Genomic DNA, 27697 nt, shown 5'->3' on the forward strand with positions numbered 1-27697 from the left:
CGCAACTCTTATAAATGTATTAACCCCTAAAATATAAAATAAAGTTATTAACCCCTATCCTGTGGATCCCAGACCTCGCCGCAACTAAATAAATTGTTTAACCCCTAAACCGCCGCTCCCGGACCCCACCGCAACCTATATTAAACTTATTAACCCCTAATCTGCCCCCCCCCTACACCGTCGCCACTTATAATAAATTTATTATCCCCTATCCTGCCCCCCCTCACACCGCCGCCACTATAATACAATTATTAACCCCTAAACCTAAGTCTAACCCTAACCCTAACACCCCCCTAACTTAAATATTAATTAAATAAAGCTAAATAATATTTCTCTTATTAACTAAATTAATCCTATTTAAAACTAAATACTTAACTTTAAAATAAACCCTAATATAGCTACAATATAAATAATAATTATATTGTAGCTATCTTAGGATTTATTTTTATTTTGCAGGCAACTTTCAATTTATTTTAACTAGGTACAATAGCTATTAAATAGTTAATAACTATTTAATAGCTACCTAGTTAAAATAAAGAGAAATGTACCTGTAAAATAAAAACTAACCTAAGTTACAATTACACCTAACACTACACTATACTTAAATTATTCCTATTTAAAACTAAATACTTACCTGTAAAATAAACCCTAAGATAGCTGCAATGTAATTACATTGTAGCTATTTTAGGATTTATATTTATTTTACAGGTAACTTTGTATTTATTTTAGCTAGTTAGAATAGTTATTAAATAGTTATTAACTATTTAATAACTACCTAGCTAAAAGAAATACAAAATTACCTGTAAAATAAATCCTAACCTAAGTTACAATTAAACCTAACACTACACTATCATTAAATTAATTAAATAAATTAGCTACAAATAACTACAATTAAATTTAATTAAATAAACTAACTAAAGTACAAAAAATAAAAAAAGCTAAGTTACAAAAAATAAAAAAAATAAGTTACAAACATTTAAAAAATATTATAACAATTTTAAGCTACTTACACCTAATCTAAGACACCTAATAAAATAACAAAGCCCCCCAAAATAAATAAATTCCCTACCCAAAATAATTCAGCTCTTTTGCCTGTAAAAAAAAAATACAAACCCCCCCAACATTAAAACCCACCACCCACATACCCCTAATCTAACCCAAACCCCCTTAAATAAACCTAACACTACCCCCCTGAAGATCATCCTACCTTGAGCCGTCTTCAGCCAGCCGACCACCGATGGAACCGAAGAGGAGATCCGGAGCGGCAGAAGTCATCATCCAAGGGGCGCTGAAGAAGTCTTCCATCTGATTGAAGTCAACATCCAGGCGGCGCTGAAGAGGTCTTCCATCCGATTGAAGTCTTCATCCAAGCGGCGTCTTCAATCTTCATCCATCAGGAGCGGAGCGGAGCCATGTTCAGACGAGCTGACGCGGAGCCATCCTCTTCTTCCCGACGACTAATGAAGAATGAAGGTTCCTTTAAGGGACGTCATCCAAGATGGCGTCCCTTCAATTCCGATTGGCTGATAGGATTCTATCAGCCAATCGGAATTAAGGTAGGAAAAATCTGTTTGGCTGATTGAATCAGCCAATCAGATTGAAGTTCAATCCGATTGGCTGATCCAATCAGCCAATCAGATTGAGCTCGCATTCTATTGGCTGTTCCAAGTGCGGCGGTTTAGGGGTTAATACATATATTATAGTTGTGGCGGGGACCGGGAGCGGCGGTTTAGGGGTTAACATATTTATTATAGTGGCGGTGGGCTCTGAGAGCGGCGGTTTAGGGGGTAATACATTTATTTAGTTGTGGAGGTGTAGGGGGGACAGATTAGGGGTGTTTAGACTCGGGGTACATGTTAGGGTGTTAGGTGCAGACGTTTCCCATAGAAATCAATGGGATATCGAGCAGCAGCGAACATGAACTATTTGCTATGGTCAGACTCCCATTGATTCCTATGTAATCCGCCGCCTCCAGGGCGGCGGTTTGAAAACCAGGTATGCTGGGCCGGAAAAGTGCTGAGCGTACCTGCTAGTTTTTTGATAACTAGCAAAAGTAGTCAGATAGTGCTGAACTTGTGTGCGGAACATCTGGAGTGACGTAAGAATCGATCTGTGTCGGACTGAGTCCGGAGGATCAAAGCTTACGTCACAAGATTCTACTTTTGCCGGTGTCTAGGGCTTGATAACTAAGGCGAATCAGCATCGCCAAAATACGCTGCGGAATTCCAGCGTATTTGAGGTTGATGGCTTGATAACTAGGGGCCTCTGTCTCCCGTCATTTCAACCAGGTACACAATAGGAACAGTAAAGATCTGGAGTTCCTAGGAATAGAGCATATCCCGATAGATAGCAGAAGAGACAGAAAAAGAAGACTAAATCAAAGGGAGACTTCATGTATTCTCGGTCTGGACATTCTACAGCCAAAAGGACTAAATAGGAACTCTAGTATCTTTCCTATAGATAAAATTTATTGATAAAATATACAGCATCTGTTAAATTTCAGTTGTATCATAGATACAATGGCCTCTAGTTATCAAGCCGTCAACCGCAAATATGCTGTAATTCTGCAGCGTATTTGTGGCGAGGCTGATTCGCCTGGGTTATCAAAGGCTAGAGACCGGCAAAAGTAGAATATAGTGACGTAAGCTACGATCCGCCGGTCTCAGTCCGGCACAGATCGATTCTTACATCACTACAGATGTGCCGAACACAAGTTCGGCACAATCTGACTACTTTTGCTAGTTATCAAATAACTAGCAGGTACGCTCGGCACTATTCCGGCCCAGCGTACCTGGTTTTCAATCTGCCGCCCTGGAGGCGGCGGATCCCATAGGAATCAATGGGAGTCTGACAGCAGTGAAAGCTCATGTTCGCTGCTGCCCGATATCCCATTGATTCCTATGGGAACGTCTGCACCTAACACCCTAACATGTACCCCGAGTCTAAACATCCTTAATCTGTCCCCCCTACACCGCCGCCACCAACATTATACTTATTAACCTCTAAACTGCTGCTCCCGGACCCCGCCGCAACAAAATAAATATATTAACCCCTAAACCGCTGCTCCCGGACCCTGCCGCCACCTACATAATACCTATTAACCCCTAATCTGCCGCCCCCTATACCGCCACCCATATTAAATTTATTAACCCCTAAACCTAAGTCTAACCCTAACCCTAACAGCCCCCTAATTTAAATATTATTTAAATAAATCTAAATAAAAATTAATATTATTAACTAAATTAGGGTTAGTGTTAGGTTTTTTTAAGGGGGGTTAGGGTGGGTTAGAGTAGGGGTATGTGGGTGGTGGGTTTTAATGTTGGGGGATGTATTTTATTTTACAGGTAAAAGAGCTGATTACTTTGGGGCAATGCCCCGCAAAAAGCCCTTTTAAGGGCTGGTAAAAGAGCTGATTACTTTGTAATTTAGAATAGGGTAGGGCATTTTTTTTATTTTGGGGAGCTTTATTATTTTATTAGGGGGCTTAGATTAGGTGTAATTAGTTTAAACTTCTTGTAATTCTTTTTTTATTTTCTGTAATATAGTGGGGGGGTTTTTGTACTATAGTTTAGTTTATTTAATTGAATTGAATTTTAGGTAATTGTAGTTAATTTATTTAATTAATTTAATGATAGTGTAGTGTTAGGTTTAATTGTAACTTAGGTTAGGATTTATTTTACAGGTAATTTTGTAAGTATTTTAGCTAGGTAGCTATTAAATAGTTATTAACTATTTAATAACTATTCTACCTAGTTAAAATAAATACAAAGTTGCCTGTAAAATAAAAATAAATCCTAAAATAGCTACAATATAATTATTAATTATATTGTAGCTATCTTAGGGTTTATTTAACAGGTAAGTATTTTTAAATAGGAATAATTTAGTTAATAATAGTAAGTTTTATTTAGATTTATTAAAATAATATTAAAGTTATGGGGGTGTTAGTGTTAGACTTAGGTTTAGGGGTTAATAAGTTTAATATAGGTGGCGGCATAGGGGGCAGGATAGGGGTTAATAAGTTTAATATAGGTGGCGGCGGGGTCCAGGAGCGGCGGTTTAGGGGTTAAACATTTAATTTAGTTGCGGTGGGGTCCGGGCAGTTTAGGGGTTGATGAGTTTAATGTAGGTGGGGGCGATGTAGTGAGGGGCAGGATAGGGGTTAATAAATGTAATGTAGGTGGCGGTGGGCTCCAGGTGCGGTGGTTTAGGGGTTAAATAATTTATTTAGTTGTGGCAGGGTCCTGGATCTGCAGGATAGGGGGTTAATAACTTTAATATAGGTGGCGGCGGTATAGGGGGCAGATTAGGGGTTAATAGGTATAATGTAGGTCGCGGCGGGGTCAGGGAGCGGCGGTTTAGGGGTTAATATATTTATTATAGTTGCGGCGGGGTCCAGGAGCGGCGGTTTAGGGGTTAATAACTTTATTTAGGTGCGGGGGGCTCCGGAAGAAGCGGTTTAGGGGGTAAAACAGTATAGTTTAGTGTGTGTGCTTAGTGACAGGCTAGCAAGAAAGCTGCGAAGAAGCCGAAAGTTTGCCAAAGTTATCAAGAAAGCTGTCAAGAAGCCGCGCACCAAGTACGGGGCGATGAGCAGCGGACTGTTGTTAACTAACAGTCATCAATCTCGCTGCTCATCGCCCCGTACTTGGTGCGTGGCTTCTTGACAGCTTTCTTGATAACTTTGGCAAACGTATTCAGGTCCGCTGCAGCGATGGTAGGCAATCTTAGGCGAGCGTATTCGGCCGGCGAATGCAGGAAAGTAGACGGCTTCATACATAGAGGCCAATATGTTGTTGCGAATAGTTACCGGCGAACATAGCTTGTTAGCGTTTGCCACGGCGGGCGAACATATGCGATGTTCGATCCGCCCCCTATTCGTCATCATTGAGTAAACTTTGACCATGTATCTCACAGTCTGCAGACACATTTCAGCCAATCAGCAGCAGACATTACCTCCCAGACCCTCCCAGCTCCTGGACAGCAGCCATTTTAGATTCATTCTGATCCTGCATTCTTAGTGAGAAGAGGGATAGTGTAGCTGCTGCTGATTTTATAGGGAAATTGATAGCTAGGCTAGTGTATTCAGTGTCCACTACAGTCCTGAAGGACTCATCTGATCTCTGCTGTAAGGACAGGACCCCAAAAAGCCCTTTTTAGGGCTAGAACATCTTTTTTTTTTGCCTGTGTAATTTTGACTGTGAAACATCAGTCTGCTAGTGTAATCTAATTACAGTTGCATGCCTGCAGTGCCACCACTCATATCTGTTGTAACAGTAGTGTACATTTTGTAAAAAATAACTTTTTTGACTGTGAAACATCAGTCTGCTAGTGTAATCTATAAGCAGTTGCCTGCCTGCCTGCCTTCCAGCGTTTGTGCCAGGCCCACTTGCCAACTAGTGCCACCACTCATATCTGTTGTAACAGTAGTGTAAATTTAAACAAAAAAACTTTTTTGACTGTGAAACATCAGTCTGCTAGTGTAATCTAATTGCAGTTGCCTGCCTGCCAGCTTGTGTGCCAGGCCCACTTGCCAACTAGTGCCACCACTCATATCTGTTGTAACAGTAGTGTAAATTTTGTAAAAAAAAAACTTTTTGGACTGTGAAACATCATTCTGATAGTGTAATATAATTGCAGTTGCCTGCCTGCCAGCGTGTGTGCGAGGCCCACTTGCCAACTAGTGCCACCACTCATATCTGTTGTAACAGTAGTGTAAATTATTTAAAAAAAACTTTTTTGACTGTGAAACATCAGTCTGCTAGTGTAATCTAATAGCAGTTGCCTGCCTGCCAGCGTGTGTGCCAGGCCCACTTGCCAACTAGTGCCACCACTCATATCTGTTGTAACAGTAGTGTAAATTTAAAAAAAAAATATTTTTTGACTGTGAAACATCAGTCTGCTAGTGTAATCTAATTGCAGTTGCCTGCCTGCCAGCTTGTGTGCCAGGCCCACTTGCCAACTAGTGCCACCACTCATATCTGTTGTAACAGTAGTGTAAATTTTGTAAAAAAAAAACTTTTTGGACTGTGAAACATCATTCTGATAGTGTAATATAATTGCAGTTGCCTGCCTGCCAGCGTGTGTGCCAGGCCCACTTGCCAACTAGTGCCACCACTCATATCTGTTGTAACAGTAGTGTAAATTATTTTAAAAAAACTTTTTTGACTGTGAAACATCAGTCTGCTAGTGTAATCTAATAGCAGTTGCCTGCCTGCCAGCGTGTGTGCCAGGCCCACTTGTCAACTAGTGCCACCACTCAAATCTGTTGTAACAGTAGTGTAAATTTAAAAAAAAAAATTTTTTGACTGTGAAACATCAGTCTGCTAGTGTAATCTAATTGCAGTTGCCTGCCTGCCAGCTTGTGTGCCAGGCCCACTTGCCAACTAGTGCCACCACTCATATCTGTTGTAACAGTAGTGTAAATTTTGTATAAAAAAAAAACTTTTTTGACTGTGAAACATCAGTCTAATAGTGTAATCTAATTGCAGTTGCCTGCCTGCCTGCCAGCGTGTGTGCCAGGCCCACTTGCCAACTAGTGCCACCACTTATATCTGTTGTAACAGTAGTGTAAATTATTTAAAAGAAACTTTTTTTGACTGTGAAACATCAGTCTGCTAGTGTAATCTAATAGCAGTTGCCTGCCTGCAAGCGTGTGTGCCAGGCCCACTTGCCAACTAGTGCCACCACTCATATCTGTTGTAACAGTAGTGTAAATTTTTTTAAAAAAAAAAACTTTTTTGACTGTGAAACATCAGTCTGCTAGTGTAATCTAGACATGTGCATGGCGAAAAAATTCGGTTTGGTTCGGATCGATTCGGAAATTTTTGAAGTTTGGTTCGGATCGATTCGAATTCGGAAAATTTTGAATCGATTCGTTTCGGATTCATTCGGATTCGAAGAAATTCAGCTGGATTCGGTTTGATTCGGTTTGATTCGGTTTGGAAATTCGGCAATTCGGTAAGTGTTAGGTGGGATTAGACTAGTATTATACTGTATATTAGGTGTTAACCTAACATACTGTATAATACTAGTGTAATCCCAATGGCCATCCGAATTTACGAATCGATTCGATTCGATTCGGTTCAATTCGGAAAATTCGGCAACATTTTAATTCGGAAATTCGGTTCGATCCGAATCGCCGAATTTTCAGAATTTTCCGAATTTCCGAATCGAACCGAACCGAATCGCACATGTCTAGTGTAATCTAATTGCAGTTGCCTGCCTGCCAGCGTGTGTGCCAGGCCCACTTGCTAAGTGCCACCACTCATATCTGTTGTAACAGTAGTGTAAATTTAAAAAAAAAAAACTTTTTTGACTGTGAAACATCAGTCTGCTAGTGTAATCTAATTGCAGTTGCCTGCCTGCCAGCGTGTGTTCCATGCCCACTTGCCAACTAGTGCCACTACTCATATCTGTTGTAACAGTAGTGTAAATTTAAAAAAAGAAAACTTTTTTGACTGTGAAACATCAGTCTGCTAGTGTAATCTAATAGCAGTTGCCTGCCTGCCAGCGTGTGTGCCAGGCCCACTTGCCAACTAGTGCCACCACTCATATCTGTTGTAACAGTAGTGTAAATTTAAAAAAAAAAAAGTGATTGCATGCGCAGTGACATCAGTGAGGACAAGGAACGGGACATGGCTAGCTTGGTATCCAACCTTGTGCAAATGGGGAGTTTGCGGTTGTGCAAATGGACTGTTTGCGGTTGTTTGCGGTGCGTTAAATGGGGAGTTTGGTCTGTCACTGTGAAGCCGGGGTAACCCTTACACTACCTGAACGATACAGATCATACCTGATGTTTTAAAGCACGTTATTCCAAACAATTTAGGAATTTTAGGTGATTTATGCCCTTTATGGATTAAAAACAGACTCTGCATCAACTATGTAATTTTCCATGGGAGTTTTGCCATGGATCCCCCTCCAGCATGCCACAGTCCAGGTGTTAGTCCCCTTGAAACAACTTTTCCATCACTTTTGTGGCCAGAAAGAGTCCCTGTGGGTTTTAAAATTCGCCTGCCTATTGAAGTCAATGGCGGTTTGCCCGGTTCGCCCGTTCGCAAACTTTTGTGGAAGTTTGTGTTCACTGTTTGCGAACGCAAAATTTTAGGTTCGCGACATCACTATTCATAAATCTTGTATATTTATTTGTAAATTTGACTCCATTATAATTATATACCAAAATTGTTTTCTATACCCCTTCATTTTTTGCATTTTTTATATTGCCCAGTTTAGGATAGATAGATATTCGAGATAAATACGTTTTTGAAACATCATGCCTTGCATGTTTGGCTGTCCAAGCCGGCTGGACATACAAACATGACAACGCATTCCTAAATTGTAGAAACCGATAAAATGACAACACTGAAACATTGGTTAATAGAATCAAAAGTAACTGGGCAATGTAAAGAGGATAATGTGACAAACACATATGACTAAGAGTAAGTAAATATTGGGTATTCGTTTTTAAAAATATTTTTACAAAATATGAGACTTTGCATGTAAACAATATAAAAGCACCAGCGACATAAAAATTTATTTAACAATACTAATATCATTGCTGTATCTAAGGTATATATAACAACTCAATACCATTATTTTGTTTATAACGGTTAGAGTTAAAATAGTAACTGATTCCGCTTATAATGATTAGAAGCTCATTGGTTAAAATGGTAACTGAAGCTGTTTAAAAGAGAGTGAATGGAGACTGTAAGTTACACCTGATGAAGGGGTGTGACCCTGAAACGCGTAGTGGAAACGTATACACTAGTCTGGCCAGGCAAGTGTTTGCAGTCTTTCGCTCTGAACCTGCAGAATGTATATTTTACATTGTTTAGTTTGTATATAACAAATGTTTACATTCACTATATTTTACACAAAGTCCATTGCGGGCTATTGATTAGATGTCACTGTTTGCTTATATTTGAGATCAGTAATTGAAACACGCCATTGGGCGTTTGCTGAAATTCGTTGAATGTTTCAAAAAAATGCAGCAATCTGATACATAGAAAAAATTATATCAAATTTGTAATATATCAATGTGAGATATTGTTCATTAATTTTATGTTGATATGTGTTTGTAAAACAACTTTTTAAGAAAATAAAGCAATATTGATTTTTTTTACATTGTGTATTTAAAGTTTTTCTTTAGCTGTATACAGCGCTGTTTATGTATCTTTTTTACAATTGTTTTTCTTAAAAAAAAAACAGCTGCAATTCAGCATTTAAGAGTAAAATCTTAGACACACACATATATATATATATATATATATATATATATATATATATATATATATATATAGTCATAAATACATAGACATAAATACATATACAGGGAGTGCAGAATTATTAGGCAAGTTGTATTTTTGAGGATTAATTTTATTATTGAACAGCAACCATGTTCTCAATGAACCCAAAAAACTCATTAATATCAAAGCTGAATATTTTTGGAAGTAGTTTTTAGTTTGTTTTTAGTTTTAGCTATTTTAGGGGGATATCTGTGTGTGCAGGTGACTATTACTGTGCATAATCATTAGGCAACTTAACAAAAAACAAATATATACCCATTCCAATTATTTATTTTTACCAGTGAAACCAATATAACATCTCAACATTCACAAATATACATTTCTGACATTCAAAAACAAAACAAAAACAAATCAGTGACCAATATAGCCACCTTTCTTTGCAAGGACACTCAAAAGCCTGCCATCCATGGATTCTGTCAGTGTTTTGATCTGTTCACCATCAACATTGCGTGCAGCAGCAACCACAGCCTCCCAGACACTGTTCATAGAGGTGTACTGTTTTCCCTCCTTGTAAATCTCACATTTGATGATGGACCACAGGTTCTCAATGGGGTTCAGATCAGGTGAACAAGGAGGCCATGTCATTAGATTTTCTTCTTTTATACCCTTTCTTGCCAGCCACGCTGTGGAGTACTTGGACGCGTGTGATGGAGCATTGTCCTGCATGAAAATCATGTTTTTCTTGAAGGATGCAGACTTCTTCCTGTACCACTGCTTGAAGAAGGTGTCTTCCAGAAACTGGCACTAGTACTGGGAGTTGAGCTTGACTCCATCCTCAACCCGAAAAGGCCCCACAAGCTCATCTTTGATGATACTAGCCCAAACCAGTACTCCACCTCCACCTTGCTGGCGTCTGAGTCGGACTAGAGCTCTCCGCCCTTTACCAATCCAGCCACGGGCCCATCCATCTGGCCCATCAAGACTCACTCTCATTTCATCAGTCCATAAAACCTTAGAAAAATCAGTCTTGGGATATTTCTTGGCCCAGTCTTGACGTTTCAGCTTGTGTGTCTTGTTCAGTGGTGGTCGTCTTTCAGCCTTTCTTACCTTGGCCATGTCTCTGAGTATTGCACACCTTGTGCTTTTGGGCACTCCAGTGATGTTGCAGCTCTGAAATATGGCCAAACTGGTGGCAAGTGGCATCTTGGCAGATGCACGCTTGACTTTTCTCAGTTCATGGGCAGTTATTTTGCGCCTTGGTTTTTCCACACGATTCTTGCGACCCTGTTGACTATTTTGAATGAAACGCTTGATTGTTCGATGATCACGCTTCAGAAGCTTTGCAATTTTAAGAGTGCTGCATCCCTCTGCAAGATATCTCACTATTTTTTACTTTTCTGAGCCTGTCAAGTCCTTCTTTTGACCCATTTTGCCAAAGGAAAGGAAGTTGCCTAATAATTATGCACACGTGATATAGGGTGTTGATGTCATTAGACCACACCCCTTCTCATTACAGAGATGCACATCACCTAATATGCTTAATTGGTAGTAGGCTTTCGAGCCTATACAGCTTGGAGTAAGACAACATGCATAAAGAGGATGATGTGGTCAAAATACTAATTTGCCTAATAATTCTGCACTCCCTGTATATATAGTCATATACATATATATTTAAAAACATGCTGCCATCGCTGCGCTACTTAACTCTTCACTGCGCGAGGCTCTGATGCAGTCTCTGACAGCGTTAGAACAAGGCTCCAATTGGAGCCTATGGAAACATGCTCTAGGTAAGCGCAATGCTTCTCAGCAATGCGAACGTGAGCTTCGGTTCACATTGCTGTTTACTGGTAATACTAGCGCACATTGGTATTAAACAGTGGAGCTCAAATATCGTTCTCATGAAAGCAATGTTTATTGTTCTACTTGTAATCTGGCACAAAGTCAGTTTCTGAACAGCAGTGCATAGACACATCTGGTGAACCAATGACCAATGACAGCTAGCTCCCAGTAGTGCATTGCTTCAGCTGAGGATATGTACATATGCTTGATGTTGTGGATGTGATTTTTGTTTTATCTTGTTGTTAGTGAGATATCATATATTTGCCAATGACATGTAAATTACAGGTATGCTCACTAGTGAAACACTATACAAGAGAGATGAGGAGATGCTCAATGACTAACTTTATAAGATCTTCCAGTATAGCATTGTTGACTATTTTCATTGTGTTTTGCAAAACAACAGTTCCATTCCAAAACCAGCGTTTTGAGTTTAGCCAGTGAAAAATAGTCCTGAAAATCTGTTGAACAGTAATGAGAAATTCTATGTATAGGGCCAATAAATAGAAAAGTCCAAAAATCGTGTGAAAAGTAACGCAAAAAGTGTTTTTTTTCATATAGGTGTTGATGGGATAAACATTCCTACCAGGAGGAGGAAAAGTGTAACAAACCTCAAAGCCTATAAATACCCCACCCACCTCACTCATATCCCAGTTTAAACTTTACCTCCTTTGGGGGTGGTTGAAGTATGATGTGCTTCAGTGATAGGTACTTCAGCGTATATTGAATTCCGGTTTCAGTGTTTGTCAGAGGGAAGTGAGGGGAGTATTGCCTCTTACCTCTGTATAAACCTTATAATGGGCTATCTGTAAATCGGTCACAGGGATTCATCTCCTGCCTCCTTTTACAGTCCGATATACTCCCATATCTGTACCTCTTCTGATATGTTTCAGCACTGGTTTGGGCTGTCTGCTTTCAGTGTCTGCCGCATTTACAGTATGTATTGTTTCTTTAGACACTCCTAGCTAATTTTGGGCACATTTTGTTTAAAGTTTTAAACTTTATATTTATGTTGTATGTTACAGCCCAGGGACAGTATTTTTTTTTCTCTTTTTTGCTTATTTAATTATCACTCCTTTTAAATCAAGGTCACTATATAACTTTAGAGGGGATTGGTATTTAATCCTCAAGCGCACTGCTGCCGTGCACTAATTTTGTTTGCCTTAAATTGGTAAATCAGAGTTATAAGCCTGTTATTTACGTGGTTTATCTTTAGCCTTTTTTTTTTTCTGTTCGAGCAGGCCGCCGTGTAGCGTCTCTTTTAAACCCGTCCCTATAACGTCATTTTGTGCTCCGTATTTTTGTGCCCTTTTTTACACTAATTTTTTCACACTTTTTAGTTTTAAATAGTCTCTTTGCATCTCTCAGATGCCCTCATTGATATATAGGGGCTTTATATTTCTACATATATTTATATACCTAAATCTCTATAAATAGTGTTTTTATAAACTATTATTTATTTTGGCAAAGACTTTTCCAATCCTCAAAGTTTTACTTTTTTTCCACATTGTTTCTATGCCATAATGGAACACTACCAAAACTTCTGAAGTGCCATCTTTAGCAAATTTCAAGTGCTCTTTCTGTTTCAATTTTACAGAAGAATGTAGATGTCGTACCCTCAGCAATGAAGAAATGTGCTGCCTTAATTGAGAAGGCCCTGACTGAAATTCTACCTTCAAATAAGCTTAAGAGATCAGCCCATGTTTTACCTTCATCTATTAAAGTATGTACTGATCAGACTAATACTGGCGTATCTTCTCATGATGATGATTCCTCTGATATTGAGGCTCCCTCATCTGATACAGAACAAGATAAATCTTATTTTTTGTTTAAAATTAAGCATATTCGTTCTCTTTTAAAAGGAAGTTTTAGTCACTTTAGGAATTGAAGAAGCTAAACCTTTTGAGGATATTACATATAACAGGTTACATTTTTTTTTTAAGTCTACAATTGATCTTCCTGAGATATTTCCTGTTCCTTATGCTGTTTCTAATATTATCTTTAAAGAATGGTCTGAACCTGGTACTTCTTTTAACCCTTCTTCTAGGTTTAAAAAATTGTATCATTTACCTGTTGCTAATTTGGAGCTATGGGAAACTATCCCTAAAGTAGATGGGGCTATTTCTTCTCTAGCTAAACGTACTATGATTGTGAGGCTCGTGGGATACTCCTCTATCAGACCGAACTCGGCCAGTAGTCTTGTTATCCCGGCGTCGAGTGGGAAAGATAGGGAATATCCCAGAGCAGAGAATATCAGGAAAATAAGGAGATCGGCACTCACCACAGCATAAGGCAAATAGGCAGACAGGATACAGCAACAGAAAAGCAGACCAGCAATTTAGGGGTTAACCAGGTAGCGTAGTAAGACAGGCAATGATTTGGCAACAAAGTATCAGTCCAGCAGATTAGGGGTTAACCAGGTAGCGTAGTGAGACAGGCAGGGTTCAGTAACAAGTATCAATCCAGCAGATAAGGGGTTAACCAGTTAGCGTAGTGAGACAGGCAGGGTTCAGTAACAGGTATCAGTAGAGCAGATAAGGGGTTAACCAGTTAGCATTGTGAGACAGACAGGGTTCAGTAACAGGTATCAGTCCAGCAGATAAGGGGTTAACCAGTTAGCGTAATGAGACAGGAAGGGTTCAGTAACAGGTATCAGTCCAGCAGATAATGGGTTAACCAGTTAGCATAGTGAGACAGGCAGGGTTCAGTAACAGGTATCAGTCCTGCAAACGATCTGTCACTCCCAGGGGTACACGAAGAAGCACCTATAGTTGGGCAGTGACAGGTCGCTTGCTGCCTGTTTAAGTACCCTTGGCAAGGTGCCAAGAGACTGGCCGGCATCAGGAGCATGCAGCGATGACGTCAGCGCCGCACGCACACTGAGCCGACACAGCCTTAGACAACGAGCATGGAGAGGATGCCTAGCAACGTCACGGCATGACATAGCTCCCACCTCAAGGGTTCCCTCCGGGAAACAGAGCCGGCTACAAAGGGTGAGCAGCATGGTATTTGGAGACCAGAGATGGAGCATGCAAATCACCGGCAGGGATCCAGTAACTGTCTGCCACAGAGTAGCCCTTCCAATGTATCTGATACTGCAGTTGTCTGCACCTGTATCTGGAGTCCAGGATCTTAGCCACCTCATATTCGGGGTTACCACAGACCAGGAGTGGAGGAGGAGGAGTTTGAGGCTGGGAATAACTATTCTTGATGTACGGTTTGAGTAGTGAGATGTGGAAGACTGGATGTATGCGTAAGGTTCTCGGCAAGGCCACTTTGTAGGCAACAGGAGACAGTCTTTTCAGGACCTTGTAAGGACCAATAAACCTAGGCCCCAATTTGTGACAGGGTTGAGGTAGGCGGATATATTGAGTGGAGACCCAAACCTGTTCACCCACTGGAATGGCACGTATAGAAGCCCTATGGCAGTCTGCAAACTTCTTACCTCTAGTGATAGCTGAACGCAGCTGAGAGCAAATACGTTGCCAATGAGTGGTGAGATCAATAATGTGATGGTCTGTGGCAGGAACTCCAGTGGACCGAACTAAAAGAGGGAAGATACGAGGTTGATAGCCTGCTGCAGCTTGAAACGGAGAGCATCAAAGAGACAAGTGCCAATGAGTGTTTCTTGCCAATTCAGCTAGGTTTAGAAAACCAGACCAGTTGGTATGGCGAGTGTTGACAAAGAATCTAAGGTAGGCTTCAAGATCCTGGTTTGCCAAATGACAAGAAAACGGTGGTTCCAATCAACTTACAAAAGGCTCTCCGGAAGGCAGATATGAACTGTGGACCCCTGTTGGAGACAATATTTACGGGAAAGCCATGAAGTCGTACCACATGCAAGATAAATTCCTGAGCAGAAGGCAATTTGGTTAGGGGTACGAAGTGAGCTAGTCTGGAAAAGCGATCCACCACAACCCAGATAACTGTATGGTGGTTGGAAGAGGGAAGATCCACAAAGAAATAGTTTAGAGTACAGCAGCACTAAGGCAAAGAGTCTTCAGGGCAACAAAAGTTTAAAATAAAAAAACTTTTATTAGACAGACACACCTTATAGTGAAGACAAATAAAACACAATACAATTATGACATTTTAAGCAAACACATATGACTAGTGTCTTTAATATGAAGGTACAAGTAATTGATCGCATCATGTTCCCACCCAGGGGAGGTGATAGGTGTAAATTATTATTAAAACAAGAGCTATATTGGATTTACAATCTTAGAACCATCACTCCCCTGGGCTTGAACCATGAATGGGACATGAGTTACTTTATGGAGTGACTTTTTGTTCCATTCCGTTAGTCCCATATGTGTGGATTTAAATATATTCAAAAATATATTTAGTATCTTTGCCTTTTTTAAAAACAGGAATGTTCTAAATATATTAAACAATTGATCAGTTACTCTATTATCATTCCTAAAATATCACCAATTTAGACAGTTTAACAAACATAATTATATTTATCATAGGGTTCTGCAATATTATAATTTTGCACTTTGGGCAGTTTAAATAAATAACAATTTTTTGAGTATATCTAACATAATATTTTATTGTACTTTAATATAATATTTTATTGTACTTTAATGTTAACAATTTAACAAATTTAAAATTTGGGAATTTAATGAATTATTCTCTCCTTTTCCTCCTTATTATCATGGTGCATGCATTTTGAAAAAAATCTTTGTGATAGAGATATATGTAAATTTGTAATTTTTATAATTGTATTGTGTTTTATTTGTCTTCACTATAAGGTGTGTCTGTCCCTTTAAATAGGGGGTGTTAACACCTTCCAAACTCACCCTATGATTAAGTGTTCAACTGAGCACGAAACTAGTCAGGGAGTCTGGAGCTGTACTTTTTAACCATGTTCTAATAAAAGATTTTTTATTTTAAACTTTTGTTGCCCTGAAGACTCTTTGCCTTAGTGCTGCTGTATTCTAAACTATTGGACTATTTTTCGACACACCGGCCGTATACCGCAGCAAGCACCCCTGTTTCCTGTTGCCTACCTGCTTGGATCACTCCACCCCTGCTCGCACTCCACGCCGGGATCACCGTGTCTGCAGCGGCTTGGTCTGTGTGTGTTAAGATCCACAATGAAGTCCGTTGTTATGTGTGTCCAGGGTCATTTAGGAATGGACAATGGTTGGAGTTAGCCAGAAGGCAAGGATCGGGGAGTCTTGTTGGCAGCACAAATTGTGCAGGCTTTCACGTAGTCCTGAGCGTCAGACTTCATAGTAGGCCACCAAACATGCTGGCGAAGATGCCTGAAGGGCCTAGTCGAACCAGGATGTCTAGAGTGTTTGCTATCATGAACCCAGGCCAGCAGAGGTATACGGAGGTTTCCGAGGTACAAAGAGGATATCAGAGGCCATGGGGGCACCAGGAGGTTTACTAGACTGAGCATGTTGCAATCTTTGCAGAAGAGTGGTATTGAGTTGAGCGATCACACAGGAGGGGGGTATGATGTGTTCAATAGGAGCTTCGGAGGAATCACTTGAGTGAGAGAACTGACAGGAAAGGGCGTCCGCCTTCTTGCTTTTGGTCCCAGGAAGGTAGGAAACCACAAAGTGAAAACTGGAAAAGAACAAGGCCCACCTGGCCAGATGAGGGTTGAGTCGATGAGCAGTTTCTAGGTAAGTCAGATTCTTATGATCGGTGAGGATTTGAATAGGATTGGCGGTGCCCTCCAACCAGTGATGCCATTCGGTTAAGGCCATTTTAATGGCTAAGAGTTCACGATTTCCCACATCGTAGTTCCTCTCAGCAGGAGTGAAAAGTTTAGAAAAAAAGGCTACAGGGTGTGATTTGGAAGTCAGAGGGTCTCTTTGGGTAAGAACTGCTGCAGCCCCTACCTCGGAGGCATCAATTTCTAAAGTGAACTGTAGGTCAGGATCAGGATGGCGGAGGAGAGGAGCAGAACAGAAAGCTTTTTCAGAGAAGAAAAGGCATTTATGGCCTCAGGAGGCCAATGTTTGCAGTCCTTATTCCATCTAGTCAATTCAGTGAGAGAAGCGATTGTTTGAGAAAAGTTCTTTATGAACTTGCGGTAATAATTGGAGAACCCCAATAACCTCTGTAATTCCTTTAAGGAGGAAGGTTGAGGCCATTCTAGTACAGCGGTGAGTTTAGCAGGATCCATGGCAAAACCCTCCTTCAAGATGACATATCCAAGGAATTGGATCCGGACTTGATCAAACTCACAATTTTCTAGCTTTGCTGCCAATGAGTTAACACTGAGATGAAGAACCACCTGTCTGATGTGCCTGTGATGCTCCTCTAATGTGTAAGAGAAAACAAAGATATCATCCAAGTAGACGATGACAGTGTGGTTGAGGAGGTCACGAAAGATGTAGTTGACAAACGCCTGGAAGACTGCAGGGGCATTACACAGCCCAAAGGGCATTACAAGGTATTCATAATGCCTAGATCTTGTGTTAAAGGCAGTCTTCCATTCGTGGCCTGGAGAGATGCAAATTAAATTGTATCTGGATTGGATGAGACTCTTAAGCGCTTGTGCTTAATTACCCAATAAGGAAAGATAGTCTTACTATGTAGTTGGATTCAATGAGATCTATTTATTTTTAGAATTATAAATACATACAATATAATTTAAAACAATAGAAATTGATTCTTAAAACAAATCTAACTGGTTGGCCAACCATACAGTGTGAATAAAATGATATAATATGTTTTCTAATTCCTGTTACTTAGTGTATTATACAAACATATCTGTATATTTGAATTTTTGAATTTTGGTTTAATTGCAGATATTTTTTATGGATTTGATATAGTGGACTTGTGAAGAAGTATGGTATCCACAAAGAATATTCGCAATATTAATTCTTAATTACCATGTTTACCATATTCGTTTGTTTAAAGCTGAACATACATAATTAAAATAGCGTCAATGGTATCAACAATATAATTAAAATAGCGTCAATGGTATCAACATTAGTAACAAATAATAAAAGTGAAACAAAAATAAAGTGATACAGTAAAAATCGTATAAGTTATGAAAGATAAAGTCTTTCTGCCGTGATCGTTAGAGTAATTGTTAATTGCTTTTTGTTAAAAGCGCTGTTGTTAAGTCCTCCGTGGGGATAGTATGTGCGGGCGTGCTGCAACACGTTTTTGTCTAATTGCTATATATATTGCGATTATAAGTCACTGTTAAGTAGTTTTGGTTATCTGCCCTTCACATTAACTTCCTTAGTTTGTGTAGGTATAATAAATCTTACCCGTTGTTTCTTTTGGGATACTTTGTTTCTGGTCTAGTTTCTTTTTGTACCCAATTCAATCTTTACTGTGATAAATGTGGATCGGAAGCCGGGATAGCCGCTGCCGGTGTTGTATTGGTTTCAGTATGTCGAGTTGGTTTGTCTCTGCGATTACACACACTTGAAGGAGTAGATGCTGGGGTATTGTGGTCGTGTGCTTTAACCGTTAATCCTTTCGTCAGATGGCTGGGCTTTTTGCCCGGTTCAGATTTTCAAAACCTCTTGAATTGTTGCGAATGTGTTCTGTTTAGATCCGTACTCTATTTGTTTCAGAGTATCCGATCTGCAGGTGTCCACAGGTTTCTTTAGGCCCAATAATTAGGTAAGGTATTTCAGTTGTTCTTGGCGGTCCTTTAAAAGGAGGACTAGGTGCTTTGAAGGTTGTTCTTGAACGCTTCAGAATATCTTTCAAGCGTATTTGTTGGTCCGTGGTTTGATGTAGTCTTGGCGGTCCACTTCGAAAGTGGACTATGAAAATGTTTAGTGTAGCAAGGAGTAGGCAACGCGTTTCAGCTGATTAATACAGCCTTTATCTAGCATATCCTTGCAGTTGTAAACAGTGGGTTTTTGTATTCTGTGATTTGATTCTATTGGATCCCCTAGGTAGTTGTATCTTTACAAACTGGTGATCCTATTGGTTGTTGTGTCGGTGCTTTTGATTGGTCATTCCTTAGCATGTGACCTATTAATGGTTCAGTTTATCACGGTGATGGGGGAATTTTCACTTATTTGTATCAGATGACCAAGTAAATGCATAAAACGTTATGAAAACTTGTTCCAGTAGTAAACACAAATACAAATGTATTGTTATAATAAAAACATAAATAACTTTTTGTACATCAGAGAATCTGTCCTTACAGGGTTTGTGAGTCAGTATAAGGTTTTTGGTATATGCCAATTTGAATATTTATTATGTTCTTTTTAGTCCTTTAGTGCAAGAATTCATATTTTATTGTTGGTTCAATTCTAGGGTTGGTAAATTAGAGGTTGAGTCATTTGTTTTGATGATGCAATTTAATATAACAGTGGAATGGGAAATTTCAATTTTGCATGTTCTTGTTTGATCTTTAGTAATCGTTTGTTAAAAAGCAGGTTTTTTATTAATAATCGTTATTTCCATTATTATTGCTTTGGTGCAAGTATATGAAACATGCATTATTGGTTCTGGAATTTTTATTCCTATTTTTGTAATTTATTTGTTTTTAGTGTTCGTTCTTTTATAATCTTTTGTTGAAGAGCAGGTTAATCTTTTGGTATTCATCATTTCAATTGTATTGGTTCAAGGATATAAAACATCCATTATTAATAGTTGTGTATCAATCTGTTGGGTTTCTCTTCCGAATTTGGAGTGTTTGTTCTCTTTTAGCCTTTGTTGAAAGAGGGTATCATAAAACGATTTTTTAAAATTTGGTGAAATTTTGAATTGTTTATGAAGTGTTGTTATCAGATGCATTATTATTGGTTCTGGAATTTTTATTTTTGTAATTTATTTATTTTTAGTGTTCGTTCTTTTATAATCTTTTGTTGAAGAGCAGGTTAATCTTTTGATATTCATCATTTCAATTGTATTGGTTCAAGGATATAGAACATCCATTATTATTAGTTGTGTATCAACCTGTTGGGTTTCTCTTCCGAATTTGGAGTGTTTGTTCTATTTTAGCCTTTGTTGAAGGAGTGTATCATAAAACGATTTTTTAAAATTTTTGGTGAAATTTTGAATTGTTTATGAAATATTGTTATCAGATTGGGTTTTTGGTGAAACATGCATTATTATTGGTTCTGGAATTTTTATTCCTATTTTTGTAATTTATTTATTTTTAGTGTTCGTTCTTTTATAATCTTTTGTTGAAGAGCAGGTTAATCTTTTGGTATTCATCATTTCAATTGTATTGGTTCAAGGATATAGAACATCCATTATTATTAGTTGTGTATCAACCTGTTGGGTTTCTCTTCCGAATTTGGAGTGTTTGTTCTCTTTTAGCCTTTGTTGAAGGAGTGTATTATAAAACAATTTTTTTAAATTTTTGGTGAAATTTTGAATTGTTTATGAAGTGTTGTTATCAGATTGGGTTTTTGGTGTTGGCATGCAGGATTTTTTGTGGTTCAAGTATTCAAGAAACAGTTTAGACTGAAGTCTATATTCAGACCTTTTGCATTTCGAAGATCCATTTTGCTTCTTTTTTAAGTATGTTGTTTGCCTGGTTACCACCTCTTATATTTTGTTTAATTTTTTGTATAGCTGTGTAGTTGAAATATTTTAGATTGCTGTTATTGCAAGTTCTGAAGTGTTTGGGAACTGGCAGGTCTTTATTTCTTTCTAGTTCCGATTTTTCTATTGATAATATGTGTTCCCTTATTCGTTCTTTTATCATCCTTTCCGTTTCACCTATATATTGTTTGTCACATTTTGTGCATGTTATAAGATATATTATGTTTGTGTCTGTACATCTTATAGTCTCTTTTATTTTATATTCCTTGTTTGTGATGCTGGATTTGAATGATTTAGCTTTTTTTTGCATGTCTGCATGCTTTGCAGAAACCGCAGGGATAAAATCCCTGTAATGTTTCACCTTGAACTCCTTTTTGGATTTTCGGTTTGTTATGTTTTATGGTTGGAGCTAGTGAACTTTTTAGATTTTTGGCTTTTTTGTAAATGAATTTTGGGTTTTGTGGTAATTTTTCTCCTAAGTCTGGACCTTGTTGTAGAATTTTCCAGTGTGATTTGATAATTTTTCTATTTCACCTCTACCCTCACTGTACTCTGTGATGAAAGGGATGAACCATTCTTTAGATTCTTCTATAGTGTTAGTTTTATCTTTGGGTTTATATTTGAGTATGTCCTTTCTGTTGGTTTTTTGTACTTTAAGTCTTTCCACTTCTATTTCTTCCTCTGTGTATCCTCTTTCTATGAATTTCTCTTTAAGTCTCTTTGATTGGATTTCAAAATCTGTGTCTTTTTTACAGTTTCTTTTGAGTCTAAGGAACTGACCCTTTGGTATATTTTGTTTCCACCGCTTAAGGTGACCACTTGTTTCGTGTATGAAGTTGTTTGCATCGACCTCTTTGAAATAGGTTTTTGTGAGAAGCTCGTTATTTTCTATGCTAATTTCTAGGTCTAGATAATGTATTTTCTCTGTACTGTAGTCTGCAGTGAATTTTAGATTAAGTTGATTATTGTTCATATGTTCTAAGCAGGTATTTAAATCTTGTGTTGTGCCTTTCCAGACAAAGAAGAGATCATCAATAAATCTTTTATACATGATGAAATTATTTTTGAAGGGGCTCTCTTATAGGAATTGTGTTTCCCATAATCCCATGAACAGATTTGCGTAACTAGGGGCAAATTTAGTGCCCATAGCTGTTCCGCAAATCTGTTCATAGTATGTGTTTTCGTACATAAAAAAGTTATGGGTTAGAATAAATTCTATACAATCTATTATGAATTCTCGTTGTTCTTTTAACATAGTTGGGTCATTTCTTAAATATTTATTGATGGCATGGAGGCCATCTTCGTGTCTAATGGAGGTATACAGTGCCTGAACATCGCATGTCGCTAGTATATATTCATCAGTCCATTTGAAATTATCTAACATTATTAATAGGTTTGTTGAGTCTCTTAAATATGAGTCTAAGTTTATGACGTATTTTTGAAGATATTTGTCGATATAGGCTGATAAATTTGACGTTAGTGAGTCAATCCCTGAAATAATTGGTCTGCCTGGTGGGTTAGTAAGTGATTTGTGGATTTTTGGAAGGACGTATATGACTGGAATAATAGGGTGGTTAGGGAGAAGGTAGTTGTGTTCTTTCTCATTAAGAATACCTATATTAGATGCTTTATCCAGAAGGTGTTTTAGAAATACTTTGTAAATGATGGTTGGATTACACCGTAATTTTTTGTAGGTGTTCACATCTTGTATAAGTGAATGTACCATTTCTTTGTATTTGTTTGTATCTAAGATGACTATCCCTCCTCCCTTATCCGCTGGCTTTATTGTGATTTCGTTGTTTTCTTCTAGTTCTTTTATAAGGTTTTTTTGTTTTAGTGTGATGTTATGTTTTATTTTCTTTTGTGCGATGTTGCTTATATCTTCTAAAATCAGTTTCTCAAAGGTTTCTATGTAGTTGCCTTTTTCATGTTTAGGATAAAAGTTTGATTTTTCTTTTAGCCCTGAGTGTATGAAGTTGTCTGTTTGGGTGTTTGTGATGTCATTAGTTATTTCTCTTTCGAGAGAGGTCTTCTGGAAATATTTTTTGAGGGTTAATTTCCTAATAAATTTGCTGGCGTCTATATATGTTTCAAATTTATTTAGTTTTCTTGTTGGTGCAAAAGAGAGGCCTTTATTCAAGATTTCTATTTGGGATGTATTTAGAGTGACTTTGCTAAGATTAAAGATGCCATTTTGCTTTATCTCATTCTTTTCGCTTGTTGGTTTTGGTATTGGGGCTCTCCTCTTTCTCCTCTCTGTTCCCCTCCCTCTATTACCTCTTCTTCTGAATGGTTTCTTTTTCTTCTGGTATTTGGGTGTGGTCCTACCTCTAAAAAATGTTGTTCAGTAGTTACAGCGGAGTGTTCACCTTTTGTGATAGTATTTCCATTTTCTAAAGGGGCATATCTGTTGTATTTGGGCACTGTCCAATTCTCTTTTTCAGTCCTGTTATTTTTATTTTTGTTGTTCCAACCATGGTTGTGAGTTGTGTTGGTTGTATACTCTTGGTTTCTATTGTAGTAATTGTGGTTTTTGTATTGTTCTCTGTAATAAGTAGGTTGGTGTAAATATTCTGTTCTATTTTCTCTGGAGTAGTCTGTTTCTTTCTTATTTCTCTGGTAGTAATTTTGGTGGTTGTGATGTTTATGGTTGTATCCTGTTGTTTGCCAAGCGGGTCTGAAATTTTGTTCTCTTGTTGAGAAAGTTTCTTGGTTCCTTTTAAAAGTGTTATATGAGTTGTGGTTATATGGTTTATAGTTGATCTCTCTTTCATTGTAATTTTGATATCTGTTGTTTTGTGTCCTGTAGTCTCTGTCATCGCTATTATTATTGGTGGGATATTCATTTTTAGATGTATCACTATGTTGAGTGTCCTTAAATCTGTATTGTTGTTTTTCTGTAAGGGGCCTTTTATTTATCCCTGATGGGAGGTCAGTTTTGTGTTCTACTGTGGTTTTCATAGTGTCTCTTCTCCAACTGTGGCTTGTGTATTTATTTGAATCAGGGTTTTTTAGATGTGTGTCATAGTCCTCTCTGTCTCTTTCAAATTTATTTAGTTTGATTTTAATAAGTTCATCCTTGGTTTCCCTCATTAATTTCTTAAGTTGTTCTTCCTTTCTTTTGTATTCGTCTAGATCTTTAAATATTTGGAGTTTACTCTCTATTTCATTGATTTCATTTCCTAACTTTAACAACCTACTTAAAAAAGAAGCAAAATGGATCTTCGAAATGCAAACCTTAAGACCAAAAGGTCTGAATATAGACTTCAGTCTAAACTGTTTCTTGAATACTTGAACCACAAAAAATCCTGCATGCCAACACCATAAACCCAATCTGATAACAACACTTCATAAACAATTCAAAATTTCACCAAAAATTTTAAAAAATTGTTTTATAATACACTCCTTCAACAAAGGCTAAAAGAGAACAAACACTCCAAATTCGGAAGAGAAACCCAACAGGTTGATACACAACTAATAATAATGGATGTTCTATATCCTTGAACCAATACAATTGAAATGATGAATACCAAAAGATTAACCTGCTCTTCAACAAAAGATTATAAAAGAACGAACACTAAAAATAAATAAATTACAAAAATAGGAATAAAAATTGCAGAACCAATAATAATGCATGTTTCACCAAAAACCCAATCTGATAACAATACTTCATAAACAATTCAAAATTTCACCAAAAATTTTAAAAAATCGTTTTATGATACACTCCTTCAACAAAGGCTAAAATAGAACAAACACTCCAAATTCGGAAGAGAAACCCAACAGGTTGATACACAACTAATAATAATGGATGTTCTATATCCTTGAACCAATACAATTGAAATGATGAATACCAAAAGATTAACCTGCTCTTCAACAAAAGATTATAAAAGAACTAACACTAAAAATAAATAAATTACAAAAATAAAAATTCCAGAACCAATAATAATGCATCTGATAACAACACTTCATAAACAATTCAAAATTTCACCAAATTTTAAAAAATCGTTTTATGATACCCTCTTTCAACAAAGGCTAAAAGAGAACAAACACTCCAAATTCGGAAGAGAAACCCAACAGATTGATACACAACTATTAATAATGGATGTTTTATATCCTTGAACCAATACAATTGAAATGATGAATACCAAAAGATTAACCTGCTCTTCAACAAAAGATTATAAAAGAACGAACACTAAAAACAAATAAATTACAAAAATAGGAATAAAAATTCCAGAACCAATAATGCATGTTTCATATACTTGCACCAAAGCAATAATAATGGAAATAACGATTATTAATAAAAAACCTGCTTTTTAACAAACGATTACTAAAGATCAAACAAGAACATGCAAAATTGAAATTTCCCATTCCACTGTTATATTAAATTGCATCATCAAAACAAATGACTCAACCTCTAATTTACCAACCCTAGAATTGAACCAACAATAAAATATGAATTCTTGCACAAAAGGACTAAAAAGAACATAATAAATATTCAAATTGGCATATACCAAAAACCTTATACTGACTCACAAACCCTGTAAGGACAGATTCTCTGATGTACAGAAAGTTATTTATGTTTTTATTATAACAATACATTCGTATTTGTGTTTACTACTGGAACAAGTTTTCATAACGTTTTATGCATTTACTTGGTCATCTAATACAAATAAGTGAAAATTCCCCCATCACTGTGATAAACTGAACCATTAATAGGTCACATGCTAAGGAATGACCAATCAAAAGCACCGACACAACAACCAATAGGATCACCAGTTTGTAAAGATACAACTACCTAGGGGATCCAATAGAATCAAATCACAGAATACAAAAACCCACTGTTTACAACTGCAAGGATATGCTTGATAAAGGCTGTATTAATCAGCTGAAACGCGTTGCCTACTCCTTGCTACACTAAACATTTTCATAGTCCACTTTCGAAGTGGACCGCCAAGACTACATCAAACCACGGACCAACAAATACGCTTGAAAGATATTCTGAAGCGTTCAAGAACAACCTTCAAAGCACCTAGTCCTCCTTTTAAAGGACCGACAAGAACAACTGAAATACCTTACCTAATTATTGGGCCTAAAGAAACCTGTGGACACCTGCAGATCGGATACTCTGAAACAAATAGAGTATGGATCTAAACAGAACACATTCGCAACAATTCAAGAGGTTTTGAAAATCTGAACCGGGCAAAAAGCCCAGCCATCTGACGAAAGGATTAACGGTTAAAGCACACGACCACAATACCCCAGCATCTACTCCTTCAAGTGTGTGTAATCGCAGAGACAAACCAACTCGACATACTGAAACCAATACAACACCGGCAGCGGCTATCCCGGCTTCCGATCCACATTTATCACAGTAAAGATTGAATTGGGTACAAAAAGAAACTAGACCAGAAACAAAGTATCCCAAAAGAAACAACGGGTAAGATTTATTATACCTACACAAACTAAGGAAGTTAATGTGAAGGGCAGATAACCAAAACTACTTAACAGTGACTTATAATCGCAATATATATAGCAATTAGACAAAAACGTGTTGCAGCACGCCCACACATACTATCCCCACGGAGGACTTAACAACAGCGCTTTTAACAAAAAGCAATTAACAATTACTCTAACGATCACGGCAGAAAGACTTTATCTTTCATAACTTATACGATTTTTACTGTATCACTTTATTTTTGTTTCACTTTTATTATTTGTTACTAATGTTGATACCATTGACGCTATTTTAATTATATTGTTGATACCATTGACGCTATTTTAATTATGTATGTTCAGCTTTAAACAAACGAATATGGTAAACATGGTAATTAAGAATTAATATTGCGAATATTCTTTGTGGATACCATACTTCTTCACAAGTCCACTATATCAAATCCATAAAAAATATCTGCAATTAAACCAAAATTCAAAAATTCAAATATACAGATATGTTTATATAATACACTAAGTAACAGGGATTGGAAAACATATTATATCATTTTATTCACACTGTATGGTTGGTCAACCAGTTAGATTTGTTTTAAGAATCAATTTCTATTGTTTTAAATTTTATTGTATGTATTTATAATTCTAAAAATAAATAGATCTCATTGAATCCAACTACATAGTAAGACTATCTTTCCTTATTGGGTAATTAAGCACAAGCGCTTAAGAGTCTCATCCAATCCAGATTTTACCCCCACTTTGAAGTTTGTGAGATTACTTCTTTGAGACTCCCTAGCTTTTACCCCCACAGCGCATAGTTTATTAACCCAACACACCAATACACCTAGAATTAAATTGTATGCCCCACGTAAGTCCAATTTAGTGAAGAAGCAAGCATTCTGGAGTGAGTCCTACAATTCGGTGATCAGTGGTATGGGATAGCGATTCTTGATGCTTATGTTGTTCAAGACTCTGTAGTCTATAGAGGGTCTGAGCCCACCATCCTTCTTACCAACAAAAAAGAAGCCAGCCCCAGCAGGAGAGGAAGAAGGGCGAATGAAACCTTTAGCTAGGTTCTCTTGGATGTACTCCTCCATGGATTTGGTTTCAGCCTTGGAGAGTGGATACGTGCTGCCTTTTGGAAGTGGGGCTCCGGGAAGGAGGTCGATCTTGCAGTCATAGGGATGGTGGAGTGGCAGCACATTGGCTGCTTTTTTCTCAAACACATCAGCAAAGTCTGCATATACCAAAGGAAGGATGGAGGGAGTCAGGATGCTGGCTATGGGAACGTGGAGCAGGGGAGTGACTTTAGCAAGGCAGGAGTGGAAACAGGAGGCACCCCAAGAAGCCAGTTCTCCCTCAGCCCAGTCGAACTGTGGATTGTGTAAGCGAAGCCAAGGGAGGCCAAGGATGACAAGCTGAGCTGGGGAATGAATGACCTCGAACTGGAGCTGTTTGGTATGAAGAACACAGATGGTCGGGTCAGGGATGCTGACTCAAAATGGACCAAATCTGAACCAAGGGGGAAACCATCCAGGGTAGTTATCTTGAGACAATGTCTTTTCTGTAGAAGAGGTAAACCAGCTTGAATCCTAAAATGGTGATCCAGGAAGTTGCCAGCTGCCCCCGAATCAATGAAGGCCTGAGTGTGGACAGTATTCTGAAGGAAGGTAAGGGTAACA

This window comes from Bombina bombina, chromosome 1, assembly GCF_027579735.1.
Source record: "Bombina bombina isolate aBomBom1 chromosome 1, aBomBom1.pri, whole genome shotgun sequence".
NCBI lineage: Eukaryota > Metazoa > Chordata > Amphibia > Anura > Bombinatoridae > Bombina > Bombina bombina.